Source organism: Medicago sativa, chromosome 3 (assembly GCF_051527215.1).
Source record: "Medicago sativa cultivar Bolivia chromosome 3, Bolivia_mono, whole genome shotgun sequence".
Lineage (NCBI taxonomy): Eukaryota > Viridiplantae > Streptophyta > Magnoliopsida > Fabales > Fabaceae > Medicago > Medicago sativa.
In genome coordinates this window covers 88948481-88970317 of record NC_140751.1, presented here as the reverse complement: position 1 = coordinate 88970317, position 21837 = coordinate 88948481, and the positions used below count along the sequence as shown (strand labels likewise).

General features: G+C 33.1%; 1 long non-coding RNA gene and 1 other non-coding gene across 2 annotated transcripts; both read right to left on the bottom strand.

The window, feature by feature from the left end:
• Positions 1-6493: 6493 nt before the first annotated feature.
• LOC146941619 (small nucleolar RNA R71) lies at positions 6494-6600 on the bottom strand. Its single transcript, XR_015033611.1, has one exon. It is a non-coding gene; the product is annotated as a small nucleolar RNA R71 (small nucleolar RNA).
• A 9512-nt stretch (positions 6601-16112) lies between these two features.
• Positions 16113-21728, bottom strand: LOC146941618 (uncharacterized). Its single transcript, XR_015032450.1, has 2 exons — positions 21690-21728; positions 16113-16488 (listed from the first exon to the last, which is right to left on the bottom strand). It is a non-coding gene; the product is annotated as an uncharacterized LOC146941618 (long non-coding RNA).
• Positions 21729-21837: the final 109 nt, after the last annotated feature.

Below are 21837 nucleotides of genomic sequence, written 5' to 3'. Positions count from 1 at the left end.
TTTGTTTAAGATTTTTAGAAAAGTCATTTTATCAAAAAAAATCTATTTTGATCCTAAAATGAAAAGCTATTAGGATTAGCTTTTCTCAAAATCTATTTTTTTCAACAACAAGGAGATAACACATGTGTATGTTAGAACTAATTTTTTTTTTTAAAAAATGGATTTTTATGGATAATAGGCAAACACAAATAACTTCAGAATTTTTTTCAAAATCTCTAAAAAAGAATCTCTAAATTCTTTTGACATAAAATCTATTTTTTTAAAAGCTGAAACAAACGCACCCTAAATTGTTTCTCGAATATTTTTTTTATTGGTGACCATTGTTTCTCTAAATTTAATGGTCCCCAAAACTACAACATCATAATTCATGTAAAAGATTAAATATTGACCCATCATGAAACGGGAGCATGTATATTCTTGTCATTTTTTCATTTTTGAAAGAGTAAGATGGTGAGAGCAAGAAGAGTGTTGTCTTACAAGTTATCTTAAAATGATTGTATAAATATCATTTCTCTTTATTTACCACTAAAGAAAAAATGTACAAATTACATAAATATGACATAACGTTGTAGAGATCGTTTATATCAATAGTATATGAAACTCCAAATAAGTTTTTTGAAAAAATACAACTCGAGATGCCCTAACATAATCACTTACAAAAATGTTTAGAAAAATTTATGAAACATCTTGTGACATTTTTTTTTAATAAATCTTGTGACATTTTTTTGTTACTATCAAACATCTTATGACATCCTATGTATCTTGATCGGAGTTATGCTTAATGTTTTTAGAGTTAAATATGTTTTTGATATCTATAAATATACAAAAAAATTGTTTTAGTACCTCTACAAAAATTCTTCGATTTCTAGTCCTCAAAAGTTTTCCATTACAACTTTTAGTCCTTCCTTTTAAGTCAACACATGTGTAGACTTCATATTTTTTAATGAAAAGTCCCCAAAAATTTCCATTACAACTTTTAGTCCTTACTTTTAAGTCAACACATGTTTAAACTTCATATTTTTTAATGAAATTTTGTAGGAATGTTTAGAATATTATTATAACCTCTCCAAAAAAATAGAATTTTTAACAAAATATGACTTAATTATGAATTTTTTATGTTTTTGGCGTTTAAAAAATCATATTTAATTCCCTAAAAAATTGATATTAAATTGATGTTTTGTTAAAAAATCCTAATTTTGTTGGAAGAGATTTTATAATATCCTACACATTTATGCACAATTTCTTTCAAAAATATAAAAATTACACATGAGTGGGCTTAAAAGTAGAGACCAAAATTGGTGATGGAAAAAAATTTGTGATTAAAAATTGAAGGAAAATTTTATGAAAACTAAAACAAAAAGTTGTTATATTTATACAAAACAAAAATATAATAGAGACAAAAAATGATGATAAAAAGAAATTATGACTAAAAGTCGAAAGAAAATTGTATAGATACCAGAACAAAAAAGTTGTTATGTTTACGGAGAAGAAAAACATATTTAACGCAAGTTTTTAAAGTCATGCGTTATATTTAAGAGCCACACGCAAGTTTTTAACGCCATGCTATATTTAAGAGCCAAAAGGCAAAAACAATCACTCATTTGCTTTGGTGCAGAAGACTATATAAAGTTTGATTTACATTAACGTAGCCCTATTGCTTTGACGCTTGATAATGGTGGTTTTGTTTTTTAGCTTGTTTTCTTCCCCTGGAGTTAGATTACACACATAGGAGATTTGATTAATTAATCATGGAAGCTGCAAAACATTAATGTATGGAGGGAGAAAACCCGACAGTGGCGATACTAAGATCGTTTTTAGATAAGACAGTGGACAACGTTTTTGTTATTTGGAAGAGTATAAGACAATAGACAATGTTTGTATGTATCACATGGGACGGATGGTGATAACCAATTTGGTAGGCCTACTTTGTCACTCACAAATTGCTCATGAACCCACATAATTTAGAGGTCTAATTAAGGCTATGCTAGTATAGAAATTAAATTACCCATAGAAGGATATTTAGCCAATATCAGTTGATTTTGGCCAACCCAAATTACGAATAAATTTAGAATGTGTTTGGATTGGCAATATAACGAGTTTGATAGAATCGCATGTGTCACCATAATTTTGACAAAAACTACATTTGAAAGTTTTAACAAAATCACACCATAATTTCATCAAATTCATCTCAATCCAAAAACGAGACTACAATTTATAATACAACATGCAAGTTTTTGAGGACAACCACCTTAATAGGACCATGATATTTCAAATACAAAAGTTTATGTTGTATTACCTTGAAAAATAACACTGCTATCTGAAAACAAAACTTAAAAAATACAATAACTATTATCAATGTCATGTAATTAGGGGTGGCAAAAATACCCATGCCCATGGGTACCCGCGGGTAAAATCCATCACGGGCACGGGGCTGGTAGTTAAACGGGTATCCACGGGTATAATTAATGGGTATTTGACTACCCATTATTATATGGGTACGGACATGGATTTGATGATACCCATACCCACGGGTACCCAATCCCAATAATAAATTAAGTTAATTACTATAATGTCCTTATATATCTTATTATTAACCTATTTTTAATTTATAACTTTTTTAATTTATATTATTAAGTTGACCGATTCAACTTTTCACGTCATAAAACAATCTCTTTCCCCAATAACCATGCCTTTAATTTTCTTCAATTCCCATTGAAACCATTATTTTTCTTCAATTCTCTTTGTAACCATCTTTCTTCTTCTTTAAAACATAAGTCTTCAGTCACTCACCTCTCCCTCTTATCTTCTCCTTTGCTTCTTATATGCTAAAAGTAGTTGAAGTTTTTTGTTAATTAAAAAAAGTTATTCTTTGTTCCAAAATCTAAATAAATTCAAAAATCCATGGGTACCCACGAATACTCATGGATACTTCAATACCCACGGGTACCCATATAATGGGTACCCATGAGGGTACGGGGCGGGCATGGATATCATATTTATCCAACGGGGCGGGCATGGGTATCATACTATCCGTGTCCATGGGTACCCATTGACATCCCTACATGTAATCTATTTATGTTGATTGCAATCGTCTTCCTCTTTTTACACTCGGTTTGACTATGAAGATATTTGATAAGGAATCCGAGTTCAAACCCGCTTTCCCTCTCAACTCAACACTAAAACTATTAGTTTTGTAATTTGTATTTGAGTCAAGCCTACTCGAATCACATGGCTCAAATACAAACAATTGTATTTTAGTATGTTTTTTTAACAAAACAATTATTTTAGCCTTGGGCCTCGAAATCTGCTCCTCGTGGAGGGTCTTAGGTCGATTATCTTCGGTGTCAATTTAGGTGGACTAATTTATCTTCTTAAAAAAAACAATTTTTTTAGTTTTCAATAGGAACTCTCATCCTCATATTTTCACAAATAGATTAATCATTCCTATAGAAATTAGTTAAAATGTTGGTTTTAAAAAGTTTGGTAAATTTCAAATTCAAGTTCGGTTTTAACTTTTAAAGAACCAATTAATTAAAGAGTGATGCTATATGTCGCGAAGACATTAGCTCGCGAACATCCCGATCAGTTTTTTTTTTTCCTTTTTAAGTAAATAAAATAAAACAAAAACCACCGATTGCAAAACACCATTTTTATTCAACACTTCAAACCAAAAAAAAAAAAAACCACCATTCCACTTTCCTATATTTTTTTTCCAACAATCATTCCAATTTCCAGGCATCTACCCCAATTTTGTTCTCACAATAATACCAAAAGCATATATATATTTTTTTAGAACCACAGACACACAACCCCAATCTTAAAACCACGAGAAAATTCTTACATCAAAAGTAAATCAAACAAGCCTCATCTTAGAAGCTTCAAATCCCAATCAAAGATCCAAAACAACCCAAAATAAATCCCACATGTGGAAAAGAAATGGTAGATTCTCAGTTTACAAAACCAGAGAAAATAAAACCTATCCTAAAATGAGAAGTTAGAATTAGATCTACATACAAGAAGATGTCGAAAAGAATTTGGGAACGTAAACAAAACCATTCACCTAATATCGTCAACAGAAAACAGAGAGAATATAGTCAGAAAAATTTGGGAACTCTCCAATTTTTGTTCCTAATTTTGACTTAGTCATAGTCAGAGAAAAACTAAGGGCCTATTTGATTCACTTTTTAAAAACGGTTTTTAGTTTTTAAAAAGTGAAAAACTAAAAATGTTGTTTGGTAGACTTGTGTTACAAAAGTAATTTTAAAAACTGATTTGTGTTTTATAGTTTTGACAACTAAAAAAGCAAAACAGCTCAAAGTAGTTTTGCTTTTTAATTTTGGTTTTGAAAACAAGAAAAAGGCGGACATGGTGCCATTTTTCATTAATGGCAATTGAGTAATTATGAGATTTTTTCATGTTCTCAATCCTAAAAATGTTTTTAAAAATCAATTTGTCAAATGTAATTTTCTTTAACTTTCATCTTGAAAACCGTTTCGTAAAATTGATTTAAAAAATAGTTTTCAAAAACTAAAAAAGAAAACTCAATCAAACAAGCCCTAAATCTTTGTAGGTAATTAATTTATTTGTTGAATGTTTAGAAGAAGAGAAGGTGAGGTTGAAGAGAGATGAAAATTGGAAAGAAAAAAAAAAAGAAAATGAAGCAGAGAAGCTTTTGTTTTGGAATACGTGATGAGTCATAGATAGTATTATTTATTGCCTTATTTAGTTTAGTTTTATTTTAGATTTGATTTTATTTTATTGCATTTTATTTTAGTTTAGAATATTTTACTTCAAATTGTCTTTTATTTTATTTTAGGAATAAATATATGGTGGAAGGTGCCTTGGAGCAAAAGAAAGAGGACTGGAGCAAAATACAGCGCAAGAATACGAAGATACGGGGCAAAAATACATTTCCCCTTACCAGAAGCTTGGCACGGCCCGTGCCAACATGTGGCACGGCCGTGCCCGTCCCCAGAACCACTTTTGCTGCTTTTTCTTCAAGGCCAAGTTACCCTGTTGCAGCTTTACCGTTTTATCCTTTTAGTTGCTTAGTTTCTAAGTCGAATGTAAAGCTATAAATAGAGTAGCTCTCCACCATAAACAATCATCCTTTACTTTGTTTATTTCAATTGCAATTTTAATAAAAGTCTTTTATTTCTCTTTTACTTTCTTTGCAATTTATTTTACCGTATTTCTCTCTTCTTCCTCCATGTCTACGATGAACATGAGTGAGTAGACTTCTTAGTCTTAGGATTATTGGGGAGTCTAATGACTCAATCCTAAACAAAACATGTCTAAACCCTAATTTCTAATCTAGATTCACCGTCTTAACGTGGATTAACAATTATCAAACTGTGGAAGCGAAAGCGGAGGGTTTGATAATCGTTAATCCATCATCCCAAACATCAATTCATAAAGCGAGAGCGGAGCTTTGATGTTGGAACAAGTGAATCTAGACAATAGTTGCAAAACAGTGAAATAGTCTTTGCAACTATTGAGACAAAGAGTAGTTTCAATCCTCTATGCATCTTCTAGTAATCATGTCAGTGAAATAGGCTTGGTTGCTAGAAGTAAACTCTCACCGGACTTTCATCGGAAAGGTGAGGGGCTAAGGGAAACCGGTCTTTAGAAATTAGTGTGTAAACCATGAAATTAGAAGTTTAGGTTTTGTCTAGTGAAGGATTAGTTATTAAGATGAACCAATGATCCTAAGGCCCCTTTATTATTATTGTTTTTACCTTCAGCAATCAAACCCTTTCTAATCAGCTTTCTCTTCTCTAATCATTCATTAAAAGTTAATTAAATTGACCAACTCCCTAGCGGAACGATACTCTACTTACTACTATTACTTCGATAGGCCGTGCGCTTGCGGTTTGGCTCTATCAAGTTTTTGGCGCCGTTGCCGGGGAGTTAACTAATTTGATTAGCTTTTTCTTAGTGATTAGAATTCTCTCTTCTTCGTTCTCTTTTCTTTTCTTTTTATTTTTTTTAAACTTTTTATTTTTCTGTTATCGTTAACTTCTTGGGTTCTCAACCTTGTATGCGAAGAACTAGAAATCAAGCGGTATTCATACCCGAGATCGAAAGGTTCTTACATAGAAGGAGGAGAGCAGCACAAAATAACACCGCCATGGCCAATCGCACTCTCAAAGAGTATGCAACGCCGTCTACGGCTGAGCCACAAGCTGTTATTGTGTACCCAACGGTTGAGGATGACAACTTTGAAATCAAGCCTGCCCTACTTAACTTGGTGCAGCAAAACCAATTCTCGGGATCCCCCACAGAGGATCCCAATCTTCACATCTCTGTTTTCCTACGAATTAGTGGAACCATGAAGGAGAACCAAGAGGCCGTAAGACTTCATCTCTTTCCCTTTTCCTTAAGGGATAGAGCTAGCGCTTGGTTCCATTCCCTCGAGGTCGGTTCCATTACTTCATGGGATCAGATGAGGCAAGCATTCCTTGCCCGTTTCTTTCCACCATCTAAAACCGCTAAACTTAGAGACCAAATCACACGGTTCAATCAAAAAGATGGGGAATCTCTCTATGAGGCGTGGGAGCGTTTCAAAGAAATGCTAAGACTTTGTCCCCACCATGGCCTAGAGAAGTGGCTTATAATCCACACTTTTTATAATGGCTTGTCTTATACCACTAAGATGTCTGTTGATGCAGCTGCAGGTGGAGCACTTATGAACAAAAACTACACGGAGGCGTATGCCCTAATTGAAGACATGGCTCAAAATCATTACAAATGGACCGACGAGAGAGCCATCTCTAGTTCTTCATCCTCCAAAAAGGAGGCAGGTATACACGAAGTCTCTAACTATGATCACCTTGCCTCTAAAATTGATACACTAACTGAAAAACTTGAAAAATTCAATGTTAGTGCTATCAATTCTGCATCTACTCCTTCTTGTGAAATATGTGGTATAGCTGGTCATGCTGGTGTTGATTGCCAACTAGGTAGTGCTACTAATGGTGTTGAGCAAATGAATTATGCTCAATACAACCAAGGGATGCGACAAAATCAAAATTTTTATAAAAACCAAAATCCCTATGGACAAGTAGCACCACCCGGTTATGCAAACAACCAAAGATTCACTCAAAAATCCAATTTGGAAATTTTGTTGGAAAATTCTATTGCCAACCAAAACAAACAACTCCAAGAACTTAAAAACCAAACTGGATTTCTGAATGATTCTCTTTCCAAGCTCAATACCAAGGTTGATTCTATTGCTACTCACTCTAAAATGCTTGAAACACAAATCGCCCAAATAGCCCAACAAGTGGCTACATCTTCCCAAACACCGGGAGTCTTTCCTGGTCAAACCGAAGCCAACCCCAAAGCCCAAGTTAATGTCATATCTTTTAGGGGTAGTAAGTTAGGTGAAACTTTTGCTAAGGTTAAAAACATTGGGAAAGAAAATGTCAAGCCCTTAGGTGATAAAGTTGTGATAGAAGAAGCTAAACCACTTGAAGAAAACAAAACTCCATCCCCCTTAAATCCCGAAAAGCTTAAACTAGAGGGTAAATTTGAAAAATTTGTTAACATACTTAGGAAGATTTGCATTAAACTTCCCTTTGCTGAAGCTTTGTCTAGGATGCCTCTTTATGCCAAGTTTTTAAAGGAAATTTTTTCAAAGAAAAGGGCTATAGAGCATAATGAGACAATAGCCTTGGCTAAGGAAACTAGTGCAATCATCCAAGAAGCACCCCCTAAGCTTAGAGATCCAGGTAGCTTTGCCATACCATGTGAAATTGGGAATGAATCCATAAACAAAGCCTTATGTGACTTAGGAGCTAGTGTTAGTTTGCTGCCTTTGTCTCTGCTTAAAAGGATAGGGATAGGAGAGTTGAAACCTACCGAGATGGAATTAAAAATAGCTGATCGTTCTACCATGAAACTTGTAGGATTTGTCGAGGACATACCTGTTAAGATAGAGGGGATATACATCCCCACTGATTTTGTAGTCGTTGACATTGAAGAGGACGATGACGTCCCTATAATCCTAGGTAGACCGTTCCTCGCAACTGCAGGAGCCCTCATTGATGTTAAACTTGGTAGGATCGTCTTTCAAGTGAGTGATAAGATGGTAGGATTTGAGTTGGAAAACGTTATGAAAGGTCCCGCTCTTTACTCTTGTTGCATGCTTAACGATCATGTTGTGAAAGAACGTTTTATAGCGCCATCTACACAACATGATATCTTTGATCCATTCTAAGGACTCTTTCTAACCGTCAAGCTAATGACATTAAAAGAGCGCTTCGTGGGAGGCAACCCACGCATTTAATTGTTTTTGTTTTGTTTTTCGTTGTTTTAATTTGTTTTGTAGGTAATTGTCCAAGTATGATTCGAGAAAAATCAAGAAAATGAAAAATTTTTTGAAGTCCCTCTGACCAGAGTGTTGGCACGGCCCGTGCTGGATCTGGCACGGCCGTGCCAGTATATTTGAAGAAAAGAAGGTTGGGAGCCACAGAAAGTTGGCACGGCCCGTGCCAAGGTTGGCACGGCCGTGCCCGTGTTCTGGCCTTTTTAAACCAAATTTTTCTTCTTCTTCTCCATTCATTCTCAAACCACAAACCTCTCTCTAACTTCAAACTTCTCTCTAAACCTCCATAACCTTCAAACCTTCAAACCTCCATATCTCACTCAATTCTTCATCAATCTACTCCATTCTTTCACCAATCAATCACAAACTTCATCCAAAACAAAAATCACCAATCAAAAACAACTTTCATCCACCCAAACCCATAATTCACCAAAACCCTAATCCTTCACAACCTAACCCAATCACCACAAAACCTCAACCAATCTCCATAACTAAACCCATAAACCTTACTTAAACATCCACCCCAACCCTAAACCAATCCTTTCCACCAAAAATCTTCCCAAACCCCAAACTTTCATACCAACCATAACCAAGGTCAAATGGCTTCAAGAAGAAGAAGTGGAAAGGAACCAGCAAGTTCTTCCGGTCCTCCCCCAAAGAAGCAAACACAAGTCAAGAATCATGGAATTCAGTTCAAAGACAACAAACAAAGGGACAGGTATAAAATTCTTACTTCTAAAACCTTACATCCCTCTAGATATCCTGATTCCTATGATTTGCAAGTGCTAGGGCTTAGAGATGATGTTTTTAGGTTGATAGCTAGGCTAGGTTGGACTGATATGCTAACACCTATGAGGGGTTATGAGAATTTTACTTATGAATTTTTAAGCTCACTTGTTTTCACTAAAGATAAGTTGAATTTTGATAACCCTAACCATAGAGTTGTTTTCCGGTTAATGAACATTGATTATAATATGTCTCTTCAGCACTTTTGCGAAGCCTTAGGTTTTGTCAATGAGGGGTATATTCATGATCATTGGGATGATAGTCTAAAACCGGATAACTATGACCCAGCTGCCTTTTGGAACCGTATCACCGGTCTTGATAACTATGTCCCTAGAGCCAACAAAGCTAGCAACATTCACAACCCCGTACTTAGGTACCTTCAGAGGGTCATGGCTTGCACTATTTGGGGTAGAACCGAGCTAGGAAACACTAGAACCGATGAGTTGTTCATGTTATGGGCAATGCTCTATAACCACCCCGTCAACACTGGCTTTTATTTGATTGACTACCTAGACTTTGTAGCAACTAGACCCGCCGGTAGGGGAGACATAGTGGTGGGTGGCATCATTACATACATAGCTAGGTGTTTCGGTGTGAGTGAGGATGAGGGGATCAAACCAATTGAGGGAAACAATAAGCTTAACCGGGAAGCCCTCATTGCTATGAATTTCATTAAACATCGTCCACCACTCCATTACCAACTTAAGCTTAATGTGCCAATCATGTTTTTATTGCCTAACCCATCTCGGACTACCACCGAGGTGGAAGAAAATTGGTTGTATGTTGATGATGTGCAGGTTCTAGAACAACAAGATGATGAAGGAGAGGGTGCTAGCTTGCACCATGATGAAGGAGAAGGTGCTAACTTGCACCAAGAGGGGCACCATGGCCATGAAGCCGATGAGCTTAATGAAAATCAAAGATGGACATGGATTCACAATGAAATCGAGAGGATGAGCACCGAGCAACAAAGGCAAGGTGTTGAGATCTCCGGCCTTCGCAAAGAAGTTCAAAGGGGCAACCGTGTCAATGATGAAAATAATGAGATGCTCCGTCGGATGATGCAACACCTCCAACTTCAAGGTCCTCCTTACGGACCTCAATAAACAAATGTGAGCTTTCCTCTTCCTCTCTTCCCTTCTTCTTCTCCCTATATCTCTCATTATTCTACTCGTCTCCTTCTTCTACCTCTTCTACTCCATCTTCTTCTTACTTCTTCTTCTTCTTCTTTTAATTTCTTTTTCTTTTGAATCATTGAGGACAATGCTTCCCCTAAGTGTGGGGGGGGCCTAATAAAGTGTCTAGAGTCGTAGTGTCCAAACTCCCTTGAACTTTATTCTTTTGTTTTGTTTTTATAGCAAGAGGCATGACTAAGTAGCTTGTTTTTAATATAAATATGGCATGAAAATTTTTGTTTTGTCTTTTCTCTAAAGGTTGCTTCTTGTACATGAAAATAGTTTCTTGTGTTTCTTATGTTCTTGCTATACCCATATCATGTTTTATTGTGAAAATTCTCCAATGAGAAAAGCACCCGGTTGCAATCCTTGAGTAAATGTATGAATAGGTATTTTAAGGAACACGTTCTATCTTTAGTGTTAACTTAGACCCTCTAAAGTCTTAAGAGTAAAAGTAGTATAAGTCTGTGTGGGAAAATTAATCAAATTGTTCTTAATTGTTATATTCTTATTAATTTGTTAATGTTAAATGGGGCGGGAGAATGGCACCAACATATGGGGGAAAGGACAATTACATCCTGACTTCCTAATTGTGGTGGTGACTCCTTAATTTGAACTTAAAGTGAAACAAATTCATCAATGCTAGGGGGAAAGGACAATTACATCCAAAAAGACTTCCTACGCGGAGATGAAACAAATAAATAATTTTGCAGCACTGCTTAGGGTGATTTTGAATCTAGGGGGAAAGGACAATTACATCCGAGAAGACTTCCTATGAGGATAGATAGCCCCTAAGCATCTGCAGCCCCTTGTGCTTAATTGTTATATCTAATTTAATTTTTAACTCAAATTCCCATCACTCTTATATGAAATGAAGAAAGGACTTTTCTCGGTTACTTTAGCATTAAGGATAGAACCTATTCCTCATAATATCTGTCTTATACAGGAGCAAGAAAAGGGTTGGACTGCACACACACACTCACTTGAGACTTGATGTTGGGTAGAATAGGTTCATGAGAAGTGTTTGAAGTTGTAATTAGTGTACTTGAAGCAAAACCTTTCTCTAGAGACATTTGTTCTTAATATTGCCATAATCAAATCTTTTGTTGCTACTATGTTTGCTGCCTTTTGCTTGAGGACAAGCAAAGATTCAAGTGTGGGGGAGTTTGATGAGTCATAGATAGTATTATTTATTGCCTTATTTAGTTTAGTTTTATTTTAGATTTGATTTTATTTTATTGCATTTTATTTTAGTTTAGAATATTTTACTTCAAATTGTCTTTTATTTTATTTTAGGAATAAATATATGGTGGAAGGTGCCTTGGAGCAAAAGAAAGAGGACTGGAGCAAAATACAGCGCAAGAATACGAAGATACGGGGCAAAAATACATTTCCCCTTACCAGAAGCTTGGCACGGCCCGTGCCAACATGTGGCACGGCCGTGCCCGTCCCCAGAACCACTTTTGCTGCTTTTTCTTCAAGGCCAAGTTACCCTGTTGCAGCTTTACCGTTTTATCCTTTTAGTTGCTTAGTTTCTAAGTCGAATGTAAAGCTATAAATAGAGTAGCTCTCCACCATAAACAATCATCCTTTACTTTGTTTATTTCAATTGCAATTTTAATAAAAGTCTTTTATTTCTCTTTTACTTTCTTTGCAATTTATTTTACCGTATTTCTCTCTTCTTCCTCCATGTCTACGATGAACATGAGTGAGTAGACTTCTTAGTCTTAGGATTATTGGGGAGTCTAATGACTCAATCCTAAACAAAACATGTCTAAACCCTAATTTCTAATCTAGATTCACCGTCTTAACGTGGATTAACAATTATCAAACTGTGGAAGCGAAAGCGGAGGGTTTGATAATCGTTAATCCATCATCCCAAACATCAATTCATAAAGCGAGAGCGGAGCTTTGATGTTGGAACAAGTGAATCTAGACAATAGTTGCAAAACAGTGAAATAGTCTTTGCAACTATTGAGACAAAGAGTAGTTTCAATCCTCTATGCATCTTCTAGTAATCATGTCAGTGAAATAGGCTTGGTTGCTAGAAGTAAACTCTCACCGGACTTTCATCGGAAAGGTGAGGGGCTAAGGGAAACCGGTCTTTAGAAATTAGTGTGTAAACCATGAAATTAGAAGTTTAGGTTTTGTCTAGTGAAGGATTAGTTATTAAGATGAACCAATGATCCTAAGGCCCCTTTATTATTATTGTTTTTACCTTCAGCAATCAAACCCTTTCTAATCAGCTTTCTCTTCTCTAATCATTCATTAAAAGTTAATTAAATTGACCAACTCCCTAGCGGAACGATACTCTACTTACTACTATTACTTCGATAGGCCGTGCGCTTGCGGTTTGGCTCTATCAATACGGGACAGAGAAGCTTTGATGAGAGAGAAAAACACTAGTAGTATGGATAAAGCAGTGACACGTCATTCGTGATACCTCGGGATAAAAGGTTTCGCTGTATTTAGCATTATTGTTAATTAAAAAAGGAAAATGCTACTTCTCAAGAAAAATAGCTTCAAGAAGTTGGCAAATTTTAATTTGATGATTAATTTGTTCACTTCCTATTTTTCAGCCACACCTCCTTGAATTGTGGCAAATAGTGCATTGTGATTGATTATTCTTTATTCTTGAAGAATTCTTGATGTTATTTTTCTAGAGATATAGCATTGCTCATTAAAAAATAAATAAATTCCTTAACACTCTGTTTGGTTGAAGAGAGATAAGAAAGAGAGAGATAGAGAAGAGAGAAATAGAGAAGAGATGGTAACTTTCTCTTGTTTGGAATGCAGAGAAAGAGAGAAGAGAGACTAAAAATTTGTGGGACCCACTGCTTTTTGTTTTCTCCTCTGCACAGCGAAGAAACGGGAGAGAGAGGTGTCTTAGTTTTGGTGTTCCATTTTTACCCCTGTATTCATATTTCATTTATGATTTATTTTTTCTGAAATTGCAACAATGATTATCCAATATGAAGGATAAAACAAAGGGAAGTTATAGGAGACAAGCTGAAGCAAAATAGAAAAACTCTCTCACACATGAAATTAAGCTGCATATATGGAGGAGAAGCCCGGATGATGTAGATAATTAAGGCTTTGCAGCTACCATAACCGAGCTATTGCCTCCATACCATGAGCTGGAAGTAATAAGGCTCTAAATGCTGTGTATGGAGGAGAAGCCTCAGGAATGTTGATAATTAAGCTATTTTTTAAATTCATTTATTTATTCCTTCACTCTTTTCCTTTTTGTTTTTATTAAACGGATGATTTCCAGTAAGAATAAAAAAATGAGTTATAATTTATTTGGATGATGTTACAAATGAATGAAATAAGTAATTTTTAATAATAATCTTCATCATCTGTAAAAAAAAATCATCATCATTGTCATCAACAATTTAAATTAAAAATTGGATTAAGTTATTTAATAAATTAATTTTGATTGAAGGTTTATTATTTAGGGGTATTTTGGTACTTCTAAAAATAATCAACACTTCTTTCTTCTCTATTTCTTTTATATCTCTTTTCTGCCAAACAATACATCAAATCTACTCTATTTCTCATATTTTTCTCTCTTTTCATTCTCTCTCTTACCTATTTCTCTCTTCACAACTTCTCTTCTAAACCAAACACACCCTAAGTGCGGGCATATGGATGGTATTATAATTATGGAAAATGTTAACTAGTGCTCCGGGGCACTAGTTAAGGATATTAATATGGAAACTTTGCATTGGAAAATTATGAAAAGTGGAATGTTTCACTTTAGAAAAATCAAAAAGTTGCTGTGTTTAATAAAAAAAAATTATTTTTAACTTTCTTAACTAATGCCCCGGGGGCACTGGTTAACACAACCCTATAATTATAAAACACATAGGGTGGGGGTGTGCGTTTTAAATGACCAAATGCGGGGGTTATTAAAATGTGAGTAAGAATAAGAATATTAGTACAACTTTTTTGTGATAAAGGCAAATGTTAACTTGCACCCTCAATGACACATATTAAAGAACATATTATAGAAATATACGTATTAAAAGTCGTGCAGTCAACTTCTTAAAAGTTATATTATCATGTTTTCCAATGAAAAGTTGCTTATTTTGGGTTCCTTAACATGCGCCCGGGCACAAGTTAACATGACCTTTAGACAATATTTTTCCTCGATCTCTCTTTTAATTGGTCAAGAACAATATAGAGAATAAAATGAAAAGAGAGAATAAGAACAAATTAAAAGCATAAAAAAGACTTGTCAAAACAAAAAAAAAGAGCATCAAAAAGAGTTGTTGAAAAGTTATCTCAAAATTATTATACAAATATTATTTCTTTTAAAATATATTTCTTTCTCTAGAAAATTACCACTCACTAGGAATGGTGAACCACAACAAGAAAGTAGTGTTCTTGTTAGGTTCAATTCATTTTGTTAACTTTGACTTTTAGGATAATATTTTGATATTTCACAACACTCTTACATAGTTACAATTTTTTTTCAAGTAATATAGTAGTTAGAATTTCACTCATTAAAAGGAGTAAGCGGGATGTACCAAAAAAAAAAAATAGGGAAAATAAGTGAGAAATTCAGAATTCGAATCTCAACTCATGCATATGAAATGTAATTTCTCTACCAACTAAGTTACGTTCAAAGAGACTTCGGTTACAAAATTTTAATAATATATTTTTAATTTTTAACATCTTTCATTTTTATTTCCATTTAATTTTGTGAATTCTCTCGAAGTAATTAATCCATACATTCTCCAATTTTACGAAGTTGAAGAAGTAGTGTATATAAGCAAAATTGGGTTCAAAAATCAATGAATTTGAGTTTTATAGCATTTTAATAAAATTAAAATTTGAGTTTTACGAAAACTAATAAATTGTGTATGGGTATATTTTGTTTGTCCTTGTTAAAATGTAAGGGGGAAGGAGTGTAAGATAATCAGTTAAGGGTGTCAAAAATACCACCCTGACATTTATTAGGTTGGACCGATTAGACAATTAGCCTATTTTCGTTTGTTGGCATATATTTTTCTCGCTCATTTCTTTCCCCACCCTTACGTCTCTGCACCCCCCAATAATCCGAAAACACCCCTTCTAATTTTGGATTTTAAAATTGTGTGTCTGAACTTTGTTTAATTTTAGGTGTACGTTGTGTTTGTGTGTCTCAAATTGCGAAGAATGTGACAATTTTTTGCTTTGATGCTTAAGTTTCTTTTTTTAACTTTTAAATAAATAACTATAACTATTAAAACCAACTTGTCCAATATAGACAAGACACGTCAATTTAAAATGCCACATCAACATCATAGAGCATATATTTGGTCGAAATTTGAATGGGGTAAAGTAGGAGGCCAAAATCACACATTTTAAATATGGGGGTTAAAATCGCACAATTCATAAACTATGAGGGTGAAAGCTGCAGTTAAACCTAATTAAAATATTCAAAAGAATAAAACACAATACAAAATACCTATCATATGTTTCGTGAACTATTTCTTTACTAGATTTAGCATTACGTATTAGGCATATGATTCTGAGATCATACTTTTATTTTTCATATCTAGTAGAGTAATGATATTTTGACATCCATTTGATGACAACTTTGTTGACAACCTTGTTTTTCTCACTTCTTATTGGTCAAAAACAATGGAGAGAGAAAAAGAAAGAGAGAGGATAACAACATCATGTGAGTATGAGAGAGAAAGTTGTCCAAAAGTTGTCAAAAAGTGGTTGTCAAAATATCATTTCTCTATCTAGTATTAATCACATGTATTGCACTTTCTTTGTTTAAAAATATTTAAACAAAGAAAATGTAACAATCAAAATACGATTAAAAATACTAAAAAAAAATGGTTAAGACATATATTAATTAATTTAAACAGAGTAGCATGCCAGTGAGCTAGCTAGCTTCCTGGCTTGTTACAATATTAATACACTCAAGGGAAGATAAATCAGTGCATGATTTGTATCATGAACACTAAACTAGCTTTACATAAACAAAATTATGATATATTTATAGATATAATATATCTCATAATGGAGACGTTCAACATGAGCAAATGCATTTCTTATTTATGCAGGAACCACCGAGTAAGTTGTCTTCATTCCTGCAAATATAGTCACAAAGGAGGTTTGCAGTTCGAAGGTGACCGAACTCACGAAGGAAATAACAACTCGGTTTCTCACAAGCTTCAATCTGCCTCATTGCTTCTTCTAAAATTTCCAAAGGAACCAAAATATTTTTAAGCACTATATTTACAATACTCATTAAAAAATATCTTATGCATATAAGTTATTCTAAACATCATCATCCAATGTAATTATATTTTGATGCGATATATTAGGGCGTGCCTATTCTCTCTAATTGCTTCCCAAGATAACTTCATGTCCATTTTGTGATAGATCTATTATGATAAATGGTCATATGTTGTTTCTTAGAGTAAGAGTTGTGTTTTCCTTCAATCAACTCCAGCTAATTGTTAAGGGTTGCATTTGTTTTGGTTATCTTCTGTATTGTTAAAGATTCATCATGCATCGAACAAGAACCACATTACAACGACCGAGAATTTTTCATGTTTGTGTATGATTAGAATGGCATAGAATTCAACAACCTTCCTCTGCGGTGCAAATTGATCTATAAAAAATAAACCGGGAGAAGACTTCTGTTTAGTTTGTTAACAATGTTTTTGATATTCCAATTATTTAATTACCTCGTTAATTCCTAAAAGGAAAAGAGGTTGCCATCACGACACGTGAAGATGAGTACCTAGATGGTTAGGAAGTGTAAACAAACACAACCTTCATAGAAAAAGTCTTTTGAATTTTTTTGAATATACGAGGTGCCATCTCATTAGGTAATGACTTTTATGTATGAATCTTATTTTTCATCCTTATAAGATTTAAGGAGGGTGTGACTGGTTTCAGCTTGGAACCTAAACTTTGGGTTTTTTAAACTTTTCAGGTGGTGTCTTTATTTTAACTCTAGGGCATAACAACAAAAATTTGTACAAGTTTGGATTATAATGAATGTTTTATCATAAGAATATTATAGTTATTATTATTATTATTATAATAGGAGCTCTGATTTGTTTAGATGAGACATCTAATAAATTGACGTTTAAAAGTTCTTTTTGTCATTTTCTCACATATCAGTCGATTTGGATTTAAATTTTAATCTTCACAATTGTATTTTAGCTGAGAGGAGGAAATTTTTCTTTTTTGTTGGTGTTACTTATGAAAATCTTCTAGAATAATATTGCAATCACTATAGAAGAATTAATCATATTATTGTTTCATGCAAACAGATTCAATCAAAGCGTGTTGATGTTGATCATATTGTGCGCTAAGAGAAGTCTCAAAGTATCACCTAAGAATGATTTTATGGTTGTTAAGTAAAATAGAATAAACCCCTTCAATGAAAATTTAATGTCATACTTAGAAGATTGTACTGATAATAATGAAGACCGTGGAACCGCTCTTACAATGAATGAACTGGTTGATTATAATGCTTCCCAAAATGATCAAGGGTCTGAATTTGCTGATGCCACTGGTTTGGTTACGATGAGATAGAATACGAGGAAAATGAAATTGAAAACATTTTTTAGATTTACGATTTTAATGAAAAGGTACCTGAAGTCGTGTAGGTGGACATTACTATTCTAATAAAAACATGAGAGTAAATAGGCAATTACCCCCCCTGAAATTGTAAGTTTCGTTAATTACCACCCTGAAATTAACAAAACATCAATTACCTCAGGCACGGATGCACTTGGAAGTAATTAGGGGCAGCTGACCCCACTTCTTCAATATTTTTTTAACTAGCAACCTAATAATTTTACAGTTTGACCTCTCTTCAAATTATATGTTGCCCCCACATAAACTCATTCAATCCATGAAAGACAAACTATCTCACAAATATTATTAAAGGAATTTGGTAGAACACACCCACTAGTTTTTATGTGGAGTGTTTTAGCAAACTACACCTTAAGGTGCATTTAACTACTTTTTAGTTATAATTTGCTAGAACATACCTTTTAAAAAATAAGTGGGTGTATTCTAGCAAATGCCTATAAGACTTGCTAACATACACCCACTTATTTTTTTGAATGTGTGTTTTAGCAACATTTACCTTAAGGTGTATTTAAGAACTTTTTAGTTATATCTTTGCTAAAACACACCTTAATAAAAACTAGTGGGTGTATCCTAGCAAACCCCATATATATATATATAAACATTTATGATAGATGACCTCGACCCCACTTATTGGAATTTCTAGATCCGTCCCTGAATTACCTCCTTGAAATTGCACAACGTTAATCAATTTACACCCTCCGTCAAATTTTTCTATTAGTCAACATGACATTTTGCAAATACCCCCTGAAGTTTTGCACTTATGTGCAAAATGCTCCCTAAACTTAAAAATTTATATGTTTTTTTTTCTTATCCTTGACTCAAAAGATATTAAAGACAAACAATTAACGGTTATCTTTAATATTTAAGGTTACAATAATAATATATCATCTAAAAATAATGTAAAATTAATAACTTCATATTACTTTAGCAAAATGCATGTTTAGTTCAATTTTTAAGATAGAATAATTTTATTCAAACTTATCTTAAGAAACTGCTAGAATTAATTATTCATGAGGAATGCGTGTCTTTAGCTTACTTTGTTATGAATTGGCGTGTCTCTATTTAAGTAAGTCATAAGTTATGGAGAATTGAACAATCAAATGACATAACAGAAACAAAATAAAATAACAGATCCCTTTAAGAATGAAAGAGCAATGTAAAGTATTAAAGTTAACTGTTAATTGTTTGTCTTTAATATCTTTTGAGTTAAGGATAAGAAAAAAAATATAAATTTTCAAGTTCGGGGGACATTTTGCACATAAGTGCAAAACTTCAGGGGGGTATTTGCAAAACATCATGTTGACTAACAGAAAAACTTGACGGAGGGGGTAAATTGATTAATGTTGTGCAATTTCAAGAGGTAATTAACGTTTTGTTAATTTCAGGGGGTAATTGACGAAACTTACAATTTCAGGGGGGTAATTGTCTATTTACTCAAAAACATGGGCTGACATGGTTGATAAAAATAATCAAGATAATAATAATAATAATAATAATAATAATAATAATAATAATAATAATAATAATAATAATAATAATAATAATAATAATAATAATAATAATAGAGTCAGGATCCGTTGACACCAGGTGTCAACGGATTCGTTGACACCAAATTTTATCCGTTGATTTTATATGATCCAAAGGCTAATATTTATTCACTTAAGACTATCATGTACCATATCCTATTGTGATTTTCATTTCCTAATTTGTTCTACTGGTTTTTCTCTCTTCTCAAATTCAAGGGTTACTTCGTTGCCATTTTCCGTCCTCAATGTTTGAAGTTGCAATTGGCATGATCTGTGTCATATTACTTTTTAAATTGTGTTTTCGTTCTATCTTTTTTAATTTGTGAATATAATTAAGAAAAACAAGAGGCCATCTTCAATAGCATAATATTAAGAAGAAGAAAAAAAAAGGTGCATATTTTAAATAAAAAAAACGAGTTGTTAGTCTTAGATCCTTGTTATGAAAAACGAATAGAAATGTTGGCATTTGCAGTGGAACAAAAGGGAAAATAAGAAAATTTGTTTTGAGAAATGATTGCTGCACATTCAAAACAAAATTATTTAATGGAATTGAATTCACGAGTAATTAGAGAGAGAAACCGGTGGAACAAATTAGGAAATAAAAATCACAATAGGATATGGTACATGATAGTCTTAAGTGAATAAATATTAGCCTTTGGATCATATAAAATCAACGGATAAAATTTGGTGTCAACAAATCCGTTGACACCTGGTGTCAACGGATCCTGACTCATAATAATAATAATAATAATAATAATAATAATAATAATAATGATATTCGTAAAAATGAGAAAAATAATGCAGATAATAACAAATCTAATAATGAGGTGCACAATGTTAATAATTGTGAAGCTCGTAATGAGGTGCACAATGGTAAAAATTATGGGAGAATCGAAAACAAGAGGATATGAATGCATAAAATAATTCTTCTTTTATGAAACCACTATAGGGTAGGACCTAAAAATCCTATCAAATGAAGTGTATCTTTGGTAATAATATTAAGGGGTATTATAAACTCTTTTCTAAATTGACGTTTGAAAGGTTATATGTGCATTAACCAAATTCATTTTTTTTCTTAGCCCTAAATGAATTCGATTTTTTTATTTCTAAAAGGCTTATTTCTAGATTCAAACTCAACCTGGTTGCAGTCAAAGACGTAGTTAGAAGGGGGCCAACAGGGGTTACGGTCTCCTCAAACTTTTTCAATGTTTTTACTAGTGTATTTTATATTTTGTACTCTCTATGTTTTTTGTAAACTTTTATATGAGGTTGTATAACGACATTTTTTTAGTTACTCAATATGTTGGGCCTTAAACGCTTAAATGTATGTGAGTAACTACATTTATCGTTAACTTGAATCCTTAGAAGAGAAAAAGAAAGTCAGGTTTAACTAACAAAATCGTTAACTTGAATCTTAATTGACCACTGTTCCATTAAATCTCATAACTTTTTTTCTTAATAGTTAAGAAATAGATTGGTGAATCACATGGAATTGATTAAAAACTTTTTATTTTTAATTTCTCATATCTATCGTTAAAGAAAATATTGTGTTGATAAAATTACTTTAATGATCCTCTCAAAAAAAAAAAAATTACTTTAATGAGATAGTGGTATGCATTGGTGGAAAAGTTCTCCTGTCGACACCTATGATGTTTTTAATAGAAATAGGCTTCGCCTCCATGAATATAGGTTTTGTTAGTCATGCCACTTTTCATTGTATGTTATCGAGGGTTCTCTTTGGTACTATTTTTTTTTTTTGGTTTTACTCCAATTAGTTTTTTTTTTTAGAAGATTTTTAATGAAATGAGCTTGATGTTGAGAACTCATGGTTGTCTTTGCTTAGATTTTGGTCAAGTTCCCCCAAGAGTTGTAATTAACTTTTTATTTATTTATTAATAATATTTAAGAGTTCTGCATATGATATGCAACGATCATAGAATGGAAACATAGTTGAGATATTTTGGTTGCCATATCATACTCTTACACTCAAATTTGGCTTGAAATACACACACACAAATTATTGGATTATAAATTATTCTTATGATGCGTTAATTTTTTATTCATTGAAAGTATAAATTTATCTTTAAATTGACATCATATAAAAATCAAAATTTGAATTTAAAAGTAGCTCGAATACATGTTTTGCATTTTATAATAAAAAAAATTTATATCCAAAATACTTTTTTTTTTGGTCAATATATCCAAAATACTTCAACTTAGAGAAAAATGAAAAAAGATATTAAAATATACACTTACGAGCAACTACGAGAACAATGAGGAAGAAGCACAAGTTAATAACATCACGTAGCGCAACTTAAGTCACGTAGCGTGACTTAAGTTGCGTAAACATTGCAACTAGCGTAAGTTAACTTACGTAACATATGTTAACATGCGTAGGGGTAAT